This window comes from Fundulus heteroclitus, chromosome 9, assembly GCF_011125445.2.
Source record: "Fundulus heteroclitus isolate FHET01 chromosome 9, MU-UCD_Fhet_4.1, whole genome shotgun sequence".
NCBI classification, from domain to species: domain Eukaryota; kingdom Metazoa; phylum Chordata; class Actinopteri; order Cyprinodontiformes; family Fundulidae; genus Fundulus; species Fundulus heteroclitus.
Genome location: NC_046369.1, coordinates 29,860,524 through 29,873,758, shown reverse-complemented (window position 1 = coordinate 29,873,758; position 13,235 = coordinate 29,860,524).

Below are 13,235 nucleotides of genomic sequence, written 5' to 3'. Positions count from 1 at the left end.
TATGACTAAAATAAAAGCCAAAGCTCTTAAAAGTTACTGCCGAAAGTCCGCTAGCCAACATGCTAGTTAGCTTCTGGTAACTACCGGTTCCGGTTATTCGACAAAAAAGTCAGTTTAAAGCATAAGGCTTGTTGTTTTTGCTCCGCCATCGTTCGATAGTGCTATGAGCATTATTACCGCATTAATATGGAATATTAATGTCGATTTAAAGGCGTTTTGTTTAACTTTAGGATTGGCTGATTCTAGCGAACGGTTGCAACAGCGATCCCTACAGCCCGGAGGTTTAATCGCATTGATTAAATCGGGCTTCCATAAAGTAAATGATTTTATTGAGCAAATCATTCTTTAAAATGTTATTTCCTCAAATAATGTTTTGTGTAACTCAGGATTTGCATTGTGAATGGATTGAAACACATGCCAAATGTTGTTCAAAATTAGTTAAGCTAATTTAACTCCATTCCATGTTCTTTGGATCAGATCTGCAGTGAACCAGGACTCACTGAATTATTCTGATGATGATCAACCACTTTTGTTTTGTCTTTCGTTTCTTTTTCATGTAAATAGTTGATTAGCTCAGCTTCTTTTATCTTCATTTTGCTTAGTAGTTTAGTTTAGTTTCACTAGCTTAGTAGAGAGGATTTATTGATTGAAATATAGTGTTAATTCAGGTAAACAGCATTACATAGTGATGTTCTCTGGATGTTCATTTTATTTCTGTTATTAAATTCTTGAACTTGAAAAGAAGTTGTCACTCATTTATTCGATGTGTGACCAGAGTTTGCTGTTAAAAGATCGCTAGTGCTCGAATTCCTCCATTTCAACTATTGTCCTGATATCAGCTTTAGAGCTGATATCCTCCAGACAATGCTTAACAGACAGAGAGTTATTTATTAAACATTAAATGACTTTAAACAGTGTATAATTGCACAACAGACACTCAATGAGTGTTCAGTAGCACATACCGTCTGAGCAGCATAGCTTGTTATAGTAAGCTACACTGTTTTTGCCAGGTTGTATACTATTGAACGCAATTTATTAGATAAAAGTCTTTATGACAGAGGGGTGTCAATCTAAAATGCATCGGGAATACCTGTCAAAAGGGGGTGCTCATGTGGCACCCCAATCAAAATGGCAGGAAAACAGCATAGACACAGTAAACACTAATTATAAAATAAAAGTAATTATCATATTTGTTCACTCATAAAATGTGTCTGACTTTTTCAGCACTTACATAGCATTTTGGGTTTATTTGGGCTTGATTTTCTTTTTCGTGTAGGCCTAATTGTAACGTTTCAGTGGTGTGGGATGCCAGACAGATGAGTGTGCAGGTATGTTTTGAAACTTTTGGTTTCCATGAGATCTGACACTTGTCTCTGATCGCTTACCTAAAGATTCCCCTTGGTATGCAGCTCTCTGTGCCTGTGGCCAGTCAGCGCGTTTTGTGACCTTCTTTATCCAATCAGAAAAATTCCTGTTATCTGTCAAAGTCACACTCCGAGCAGCTTAGACGCACAGGCAGGAATGTCACTCTTACATGATGCAAACAGAAGAGTCAGACAACAACACAAACACGGAAGACCAAGGAGCAGCACTGCCAAAGACATTTTTAGTAATTGCTTTGCAAAATAATAATTTTTGAGGCTTTTGCAGGAGAAACAAAAGCAGCCTATTTCACAGTTTGATGAAAAAATAGTTTCTCAGCAAGGCAATGACTACATAAACAGAGGAGACAAAAACAGATGTAAGGCAGCAACCAGTAGGTGGACCCTGAATGACAGAAAAGATGAAAATTAAAAAGCTTTTGTAAAACAAAGTAAAACTCCAAACTCCTATATCCGTCCTGAATATTAAAAGCCTCAAATGTAAATGTCAACTGTCTTTTGAACGTTACTGTACTTTATCCCTAAAGTAATGATGCATAGAAATGAAAAATGTCTGTTATTGAAGCATAACATTAAATACCCTAACTTGGTTGAATTAATAAAGATTACCAGGTACACCAGTGGTATTTCCTCATTTGTCGCCTTTCTGGTCTTGTTATATTGTTATAAAAACTGTTACTACAGATTGTTGTTGAATATCCTGCAGCAATTTTGAGGCCATTTCACCCACGCCTAACCGAGAGTGATAAAAATATAGACCCACAGACAACATTTCAACACACATCATCTCTCTATATGTCTTAATGTCTGGTACCGAGTGCTATGCGGAGGAACAAAGATGTAGAAACACAGAGAACTATCTAAGAAAACTTAGCGACCATACAAACACAGTGTGCGCAGGCAGAGAAAGCTACACAACTGTTTTGACTGTTTTATGCCTCAGAGTGTTTTTTTTTTTTTTTTTTTCAAAAGAAGATTGTGGTGTAGCAAAACATTTCTACTCCTCTAATGGTGCCTATCATCAGCGGACAATGGGCAAGAGACAGGGTACATCCTGGACTGATCACCAGTGCATCACAGGGAAGCAGAAGCAGAGGTCAAACAACAATCCATGTATACATTCATATTTATGGACAATTTGGAGGTGCTGATGCATTTTGGGTGGGGATAGGAAGACGAAATGTCCAGAAAGAACCCAGCGATGCAGGGGGAGAACATGCAGGCTCAACACAGAATAACCCCCAGGCAGCATGAGGCTCTGGGTCTTTTTCACACCCCTGTTCTCCTATTGCAACCCGAAGAGCGGGCCACCTGGTCTGGGTCTTGGCTGGGGATGGACGTTGGGTTCCGTGGATCAGCTGGGGCTGGCACTTTTGGTCTCCCTTGGAAAATGGTGGGGGCTTTGGTATGGACAGCAGGGTTATGGGGGAGGTAGAACCTCTGGGTTTGTGGGGTGGGCTCTGGTTGGTTGGCCCGTTTGGTTCATGTTGGCCCTATCCTGGGTGGATGAGCCCATGGGTCATCTGGTCTGGGATCAGGGTGGGGGGTTAGGGACCAGAGCATACAAACTCCATGCAGAAAGACCCAGGGTCGGACTTGAACCCAGGACCTTCTTGCTGCAAAGCAACAGCGCTACCCACTGCATACATTTGTACATTTCATATTAATTAATATTTTATATTCTTCAGGGATGGTATCAAGGTGTTGGCTGTTTGTACCTGTAATACTTGATCATTGATAAGCTGGTTTTGATGGGGGGGGGGGAGTTATAGCTCTCTATGCAGGTGTAGAAGCAGATGGTGAAAGCAGTAAGGCTACACTTGTGAAAGTAAAATCTGTTGGGCTCTTTTTGGCATTAAGACAGCTATTCTTATTGCCATATTGCCAGAAAGGGCACACAATAAGAATAACTCCTGTTGGAATTCAAACACCGGACCTTCTTCTTTAGAGGCAACAGCGCTAACAGCAACAGCAAAAACGGAGAAGCAGCATTTAGTTCCTATGCTCCACTTATCTGGAACAAACTTCCAGAAAACTGTAAAAGTGCGGAAATCCTGAGTTCCTTTAAATCAAAATTAAAAACACATTTGTTTAGGATTGCCTTTGACTGTTCTAGTTAAACTGTTTACTGAAACATCATTAGTTCCACTTTGTAGTCCAACTGTTTTTAATGTTCGCCTTTAGTTTCTATTTTTCCATGTTATATTTTGTTTCTACATTCAATTCCTACTTGCTTTTTATTCTGTTTTATTCCTGTATTTTAATCATTTAAAGCAGTTTTCATTGTCTCTGTACTGAAATGTGCTATACAAATAAACTTGCCTTGCCTTAACCACTGCCCCACAGTGTATCCCCTACAATAAACACTATGAAGTGTAAAAATGGTAAAGAAAATGTTAAAAAAAAAAAAAACTTGCATGTTGACAACCATCACATACCCAGTTTTTAATTCGATGAGTCCAAAGCAAAAGCTGTCCCTTTTTTGGCTGCATGGTTCTAAACTGACAAGGCATGGAGACAGAGGCACTTAGAGAGCTTTAGTGTGGTTTACCAGGACCCTGTTATAGCTTAGTGGGTCATGGGAGCTGCAGCTGAAGCTATTTTAGACTGACTTTTTTGGTGCATCACTGACATCTAATCAGATTGTAATCCAGAAAGTTTAAAAGCAACACAAGTACCAAGTCCTTCCAGTCTTGTTCTTTACCCTTTTAGGGGGAGATCTTGCTAGAGGAGCACTGTACTGTCCTGCAGGAGAAGACAGCTGTCACCTGAGACTACAGTTCTTATGAAAGGCTATCCTCATTTAGGGATACATCACCACATAACTTTGGCATGACTGCCAGGATCCAAGATTTTACTGCAGACCATTGCATTATGACAAGATGTTCAGCTTCCTTTCCTGTATCCCTCAGTGTGGGGGGATTGCTGCTATAAAATTGCACAATGCAACAGATCAAGAACTAAAAAAGGTACACAGTCCAAGCAATCTCAGGGAGAACACTTTTCAAGTGTTCAACCTTGAGGCAGCACTCAGCTCATAATGATTGAGACCCAAAACAGACAGTCAGGCACAGGACGGTAAAAAAAAAAAAAACCCACCAGAAAACATGTCTCTCAGTGTCACTGAGCTGTACCTGGCAGAAAGTACATCTACTCAGTCCCCTACTCCATCCATCTGCAGCCTCATACATTTATATTTCCTTTCACCCTCCATATCTATCTTGTGTTAGAATTTATTTATCAACCCCTTGTTGCATCTCTATTTGTACTTTCATGAAACTCTTTCCCTCTGCATTTTTCTTTTTAAACTTGCCCTCTTGAACCGAATAGTATTTTGGGAAGAAAAAAAAAACACCTCAAAGACTTTCAGCACAAATTGCTATTGCTACTGTGTAGGAAGCATTTGTTTTACTGACATATATACAGCCTCTGAATGTGGGCTACTGTGAGTTCAAACCCACGGAAGCCTCTCCTACTCATCTCTTTAAGTGCTGGCACACACCTGATGGATCCCGCACGTCACCGGTTCTCCTCTTCCACTCTGCCACCGCGACGCGAAGGTCACTCCCCGGCCCGCTGTGTCTTCCTCTCCTCCTACAATCTGTCCCTCTTTTTCTCAGGCTGCTTTAGTCGAAATGAGAGGGAATCCTCCAAGGGCCAGGAAATCCTCAGTCACAGAGAGAGATACTTAAAGATTGCAGAGCCTGGCAGCTGCTGATGAAACACAGCGGAGCAGCCAGCTGCCTGCGTGGTGAAAGTGGTGGTGGGAGGCTATCGAGGCAAGGCAAGCCTGCACCACAGCAAGCACGACAGACACATACAGGGCTTAGTGAGCCTCTCTCGCTCACAGCTCCATGCTGCAGAGCTCCAAGTCAGCAGCAGAGCTCCCCTCCCTGCTCGCTTCTGTTTTGCTCTCATTTTCCTTTCGCCCCCTCCTCTTCCTTTTCGTAGTTGCCACATTCCTGTTTGTTTCCATTCGTCCCTCCGTCGACATCTCAACGCAGCTGAGTGATTCGTCTTTAGTCAGGTAATGACTCTGCGAACAGTCAAGGGGATGGTGTGTTTGAATCATAGTAGAGATCAAGTCCTTCAGAACTCCGACATACAAGATTCAAACTACAAACATGCTGTCTCCGAAAGGTCCGCTTCAGTTTTTCCCTGTGTCCATGTTTTGTTATGTCACAGGTCTGTCTTCGCTATTGATTGAATTAAATTTGTCCATAAAACTCTACACACAACAAAATGACATGGAAAGAAACTTTGCGATGTATGTATACATATTAAAATATAAAATAAGAAATCACATGCCTTGACTCAATGCTTTGTTGATGCACCTTTAGCAGCAAATAAAGCCTCAAATCTTTAATATGATGCCATAAGCTTGGTACACCTCTCTTTCTGGTGGTTTCACCTATTTAATTTGTTAGATTGATAGATTTGTCCTGAAGCCACTCCTTTGAATTCTGAGCCCAAGCTGATATACTGGCGATATTATCATGCTCTCTCCGCAAAGCGACACTGGAGCTCTTCCAGCGTTACCATCGGGTTCTCAGTCATCTCCCCCTATCACTCAGTTTAGATGTAGCTGTAGGAAGAGTCCTGGTGGTTCCAAACTTCTTCAATTCAATGATGAAGGCCAGTCTTTGGAATCTTCAAAATAGGAAAAGTTTTTTTTTTATGTTTTTCTATGTTTTATGTTCTTCCTATCTTGGATGTCGCCAGACAATTCCTTTAACTTCATGCTCAGTTTGTGCTCTTACATGCACTGTCAACTGTGGGACCTTTTACGGACCGGTGTGGGCCTTTCCAAATCCTGTGCAAATCCACTTAATTTCACACAGGTGGACATCAGTCAGGCTGTAGAAACATCTCAAGGATGACCAGTGGAGACAGGAAGCACCTGAGCTCAATGTTCAGCTTCATGGCAAAAGATGGGAATACTTATATGCGTGTGATGTCTTTGTTGTTGTTGTTGTTTTTTGTTGTTTTTTTTTTTTGGGGGGGGGGGGGTTGTGTTGTTTTTACATCTTCGCAAAAGGTTTTTTTATATATTAGAGTTTGTTTATATATATATATATATATATATATATATATATATATATATATATATATATATATATATATATATATATATATATATATATATATATGCAAAGAAATTCATATTGCCATTATGGGGTAATGTGTGTTGGGAGGAAAACAAATGTACTCTATTCTAGACTATGTTACAAAGTCTGAAAAAAGTTAGGCGCAGTCAATACTTTCTGGATATTGTCTGCCTATGTGAGATCAGGATGTGGGGGTAACAGGTTAGGCACAGAAATCTAAACACCCCTCTTCAAAGTAACTCTCTCCACCGGATTCCTGGGGTTCCTGTGGTGTTCCCAGGACAGAACGGATCTATAATCCCTGCTGTGTTTCTGAGTCTTCCTCTCGGTCTCCTCCCAGTGGGACTTGCTGGGAAATCCTCCATTGGGGAGTGCCCAGGAACAAGAGGCCCACTGATCAGAGGCCCAAACCACCTGAAGTTACTCCTTTTGATGTCGAGGAGCAGTAAATCATCAGCCTTCTCGCTGTTGGATGACAGTGCCAGTCCAAACACCTCCATTTTGTGCAGTTTACTTCACGTTATTCTGCTTCTGTTCTAATTCAGATGATGTCGCCTATACTGTTTCACAAACACAGCTTTGACTTTCATGGGTCAGTGAAGCAGCACTGCTCTTAAATTAACAGCTCAACACATATATTGAAAAAAATGTGTTTATTCTTCTCTTGTTCTGACTCTTTATGTAGAAGCCTGGTCACCTTGATCCCCCTGTCTGAGCAATTAAAGATTAAATTGCAAAACAGGAACAAATAGTAAACCTTAAATGTTGCAAGCAGAAGACTATTGGACTTTTTGCCATGCTGTACAAAACTACATCTGTGGGTATAAGCAGGCAGAAGAAACTAGGAAACTCAGAGAGTACATCTCAAAGCTCCTCCAGCTTGTAGAGCAAACAGCTCAAAGGATATGACAGAAAGCCCGTGCTCAGTCTTATCTGAAATGTCTTACAGCGCCGTCCACCCTCCCTTTTCTCTCTCTGTCGCTGTGTCCAAATGGGATTTCAACCATCTCTCTCATATGAACAGGGACGTTCAGAGCATCACCATGTCATCTCCATCTCCAGTCGTGGCTGTTGCTATGGCCACAGCAATAAACCTGACAGATTCTGAACAAAATGAAAGCCTCTATAGGACATCTTTGTCTTCCCATGCTGAATGCATCAAATAAGAGGTAACATGAACGTCGACATCTATCACAGGTCTCTGCAGCAGTAGTTCCATGGATATTTGACCGATCCATTTGGGAAATTTGGTTCCATCTTCATGCTGCAAATTAAGCTCTATAAAGAACCACTTGAGCAGTCTATTGACAGCTGTCGAGTGTGGCTAAAGGGCCAAACTGATAAGCAAGCATGCTAAGTGTCATTTGACAAAGTGTGGATAGATTACATTTAATGATTGGCTGAAGAGTATTTAGATGTTGACTCCTGTTTCGCTTCCTCACTAATGTCACATGCTCATTAAACCATCAGAGTTCAACAAACACGCTCCTGCTCACTCAGGCATTTCAGTGAATAGATTCAATTATATAAGCTTCTGAATCTCTGAATGATGGCAAGAGCACATTGCCTGCAACTTCAAAACAAATCACTTGCTGGTACATTCCTCATTAGTGCTAATCAGAGAAAAAAATATTTTGTATTAACCTGAGCTTGCACGGTGTGCGTTGAAGTATTTGGCTCCATGCATCTGTACGTATGCTGGTATATTCATTATGTTTCCAGCGCTGAGCGGAGAAGGCCTGGTCTTTGTGTGTATTCCATTTGGCTTATCAGACGTGTCCAATCCCGAGGAAGATCGGATCGAACTGTAAGAGCTCATTAATTACGAATGGTTGCTGTGCGACAGAGAAAAATAGAGAGGGGGGGGGGGTCAGCAGGGGTGAGGTAAGGGGACAGACGGGCGAGAGTGTGGATACAACATAGAACAAATTTGTGTAAAAGTAAATCCTTAACAAAAACATGTTTTATTTTCTGCCTTTCTCCTGCAATGTCAACAAGTCCTGTTGGACTAAACTGCTCACAGAAGGAACGGTCACTTGTGTAAAGTACATTAAAAAATGTTAATGAAAATATTTTTTGGTCATAGGTTTGAGTTAGAATTCACTTTCTTGTGTCGTCTGCCTATTGTCCCTCCAGCCTCGGACTAGAGGGACCTCCAGCGACCTCAGAAGCATTTTGTCCAGCCCTTTACCCAACTTCAAGTCAATTAAAGCTAGGTGGAGAAAAAAAAATATAACAAAATGGTATTTCTGATATTAAAGAGTAACTAATGCACATAATCCATGCAAAGATAAGGGTTAGTGAACAAATCATCAATGGTCTTGTGTCAGCATGAGATGAGAGACACAGTAGTAGATGGACAGGTGTTGAACATGGTGACAGCAAAGGGAAAAAAATAGAAAAAAGAAAAGTGGATGCTGAATGTCGTTCTCTCAAGAGAAATGGGAGAACAAATATTTTTCTCCCTCCAGCCTAGTGCTGTTCCCTTGACATCTACAGCACATTCAAGTTTTTCTAAGAGAATATTTTGTTCCACTGTATCGAATGCAACACTGACATCTAATAGGATAAGTACTGGCACAAGTACTTTATCTGAGGCCATGAGAATATCATTAGTGACCTTCACCAGAGCTGTTTCAGTGCTATGATGAGCTCTGAAGCCGGACTTAAACGCTTCAAACAGGTCATTACTGTGTAAATGTTCACATACTTGATTAGCAACTATTTTCCCAATAATTCTAGATAAGAACAGAAAGTTGGAAGGTTGATTTTATAAGTCATCTGAATTAAGAGAAGGTTTCTCTTAAGTTGTAGTTACAGCTACCTTAAATACCTGTGGTACATATTAGTTTACAAAGGATAGATTATTCATATTTAAAATAGAGGCATTGTCGAAAGGGAACGCTTGAATAATAATGTCAACATCAAAACCATGTTGTCTTTGTTTTAAAATATTTATACAATTTTGTTTTACAATAATTGCACATATCTAAATAACCTAATCTAAATAATCATTTCTCCTAATGTAAAATGTTTGCACTCATACCCCAAAAGCTAAATGTTCTTATATTTCATTTATATTTTAAAGAGAAATGTGGATTGTCTAACATCTGTATTGGCATTTCAAAGCTTTATAAAAAAAATCTGTGAGTGGAAATAAGCCACAAAATCCTTATTAGTGTATTTCAATTCAGAATAACTCATCCCGGTAGTAATGCTGTGTAACGAGAAATAAATTATATTTACATCTTTTTACACTAGAAAACAATATTTCCTTTCACAAAACCAAGCATACAGCAGAAAGTTGAAGTTTGATCAACTTAAAACAGTCAGCCTCGACTTCCCCCATGACCAAAGACAACTTAAGTGATCATTGTTGCTCATGTTACTGGAAGGTTGTAGTGGAAGAAAATGTGTCTTTGGATTCAGCTGACTTTAAATGCAGCACCTAATTCTCATGTTGTCATTTCTGCTCGCCAATCACAGCCCAAGGAACAGCCTAACCTGATACTGCAGACCCGCCCCCACCAGCAAACTGCAAAAACTCCTTAACAGCTCAAACAACTAAGAGGTGTTAAAATGACCTCCAAACTTCCCTGATACAAATCTTTCAGGGTCTTATGGGACCTCTGAGAGGCAAACTAAATCCACAAAGACCCGTAACTCATCTATTCAAAGGCCCAGAGGTTTGGTCACCAGCCTATCATTATCATGTCACTTAGGACACCTCCATGCCAGGACTGATCAGAGCTCTTTTAATAGCAAAGCAGAACATTTGGCAGGTAAAAACCTCACGCTCTTTGATCCAGGCTTATCAAACGCCAAAATATACCGTGACTGCTGTCTGCGCCTGCACCTGTTACAGTGATAATGCAGATTTGTTACAAGGTCCAAATTAATAAGATTACATTTTTTAAAATGCTGAACTGTAACATATAAATTACTGCTGCATGTTTTTATTAGGATATAATAAATAAAAGCAACAGGAAATTATTAAATGCAAATTTAGTGTTTAAGGCAGGCCATAGTCAACTGACACACTTACAGCAACAACTAAAAATAGGTCCTCCATGTCATAGTTAATTCCCAGAAATGGTTAGGTCTGTCAAAACCTAATGATGGTTTTCTTTACTGGTAAGATGAGTAAATACATTATCCCTAAAAGTCAGGCCAGAAACACACAATTATGACATTTAGAAGAAAATGCATTAAGAGTATTTTACTATATGTATACACACACACATGCTTCCTAGGTCCAAAACCCTGAACAGTTAACTCTGAATTTTCTGGAGTCTGTATATTATAAAATGTCATCATACAAATACATTTTTTGTGATGCGATATCAGATGTCTAGATATACCAAAAGAGTTCAAAAGAGTTCTGGTTTGAAACTGCTGAGATTTTGTCATGTTTTTCCTACCATTTAAGTCCAGACAAAGTGTTGGAGAGGCCAGAGTTTTCTCTGGCTGTGTGGAGCTTAAAGTAACAGTGCGGCCCCTAATTAGGAGAATTAGATTAAGATTAGATTTTATTAAATCTAATTAAGAAAGCTTTCACTTTGTATGTTATATTTTCTTTTACTACTGTATAAAATAAACAGTAAAAATACAATTAAAGCAATCTAGTGTCTCTCATAGTTTTAGCTGATACAATTATTTTAAATTTTATCTCTCATCATGTGAGTGAATTAGAATTTCATCCTTCACCATTAATGCATCGTTGAAGGATCCTATTGAAAACTCTGTTTATGAATTCACACATAAAACACAGATTTTAAACAGAGTGACTCAAATGTTGCTTTTCTTTTTTCAATCAAAGCAGCGAGATCACATTGTGTAATCTTTGTGTTAATACTGCGAAACCGTGCGTGTTTTTACTCAAGGTTATCATACTGAGAGAATCTCATATCAGCCCATGCCTAATGTACTGCATTTCTCGTGCAGAATGAAGTCAGATTTTGCAGATAGAGAAAAGATTAACAGCCCCACTTATGTAGAAAAGAAAGAGACAAGTATTCGGGGAAAATGTGCTTTTATTTTGAGAAACACAAGCGTTTACAACAGCAGCCATTTATTTACGTCAATTCTACCAAGGCGTCATAACACGTTTCTCTATGATGTATTGATATTTTAAAATGCTATGTGCAGCAGATTTAAGTACCTCTCAGCAATAACTCCCCAAAAGAGCATCTCTGTTTCCCTCTATTTAATCTCCTCCTTCCTCCCCCTCTTCTCAGTGCCTTCTGCAATGTCTGGGTGTCATTAATCTGACGGTAGTGGAGTGGTACCCATTACAGTCACACACCCTAAATCAATGACTGTTACATGGGGAGGGTGTATGTGTGCAGTTGAATATTTCGGTGATGAATCTGTTATGTTCTTTTTTTCCTCCTCTTACGCCGTCTTTTGATTCCCCGATTTGTGCTGCTGATGATCTAACGCACCAGGAGGGCCTAATGAGTGGATGTGTCTTCGTGAACAAAGAGCGAGGACCCGCGTAGACACACGTGCGTATGCGCAAAATACACAAATCACGAACACAGTTTGTTTTAAAGACTGAACAGTGTGATAAATCACAACTGTTAGCTGGAAATAAATATTTGCATGTGCTAATTGGACTCATTAATGACAGAGATATGAGTGAGGATGGGGAGAGGAAAGAGGTGAGTGACTACTTAAACATACACCGCTGATCAGCTATATAATTGGAGCTTTGTGATGCACACGCACACTCTCGGTACTGTTTGTGCATTTGTGTTGGGCTGTGGGAGAGGGATGATTAATACCTTTCTTGGACACACAGACAGATACTCACGCATGCAAACACACACACACACACACACACACACACACACACACAAAGACTCTTCACTGAACTCCCAACTCCAAAGAGGCTTTCAAGTAAATTGAGTTTGGGTTTAGGGTCCTGTTTGTATTAATGAGCCCACAGCCGCTCGAGTTAGGCCCAGTGCTCTGTGTTATTACCTGCTTGATAATGAATGCCAGCTTGACTAGTGGCAGTCAATGGAGGCGGCCCCAAACAGCAGATAGCGCCGCAACTTGCCACCAGCTTAAAAGAATAGATAAGCTGCAATCTGTCACGGCGAGAAAATGATACCAAACGGCCGAGGCAGATAGAAACCGTGGACCATGAAAGACTCGCGCAATTACTGTACGCTATACCTATATAGAGCAGCTTTTTGCAAATAATGGAACACATTTGTTTAAACCTTTCTAGAACACCAGATTGTTGGCATTTATCACAGAGGACAACGCGACGAGTCCCTGGAGGTTTAAACAGTGTTAGGATGAATTTGGTTAACATTTTGATGATTAATCCACGCAAGCGTGACTAATGCTATCACAGGTATGAATTGCTCATGTATTAGAAACTATCCAAAATAATCACACAGGGAATCAACTCTGTCAGCTAGGCACAGATCTGTTTATTAAAATGGTAGCAGACAATTAACATAGGACTTTGTTTTTTTTAGGGATCATGCATTATAATAACCTTACATCAGGATTATTCTTGCCTATATTTTGGTGTCTATAGACATTAAAAAGCATTTTAATCACCATGTCAGGGGAACAACATGCTTTTAGACCTCAAAGCTGCACTTAGTAACTTTAATAAATTTGTATTTTTTATATATTTATAAAAGTATAACTATGTCCTGACAGTAAGATATGAGATAGATAATCTGTGAAAATGTCATGATTTGTGTTTTTGTTATGGTTTATG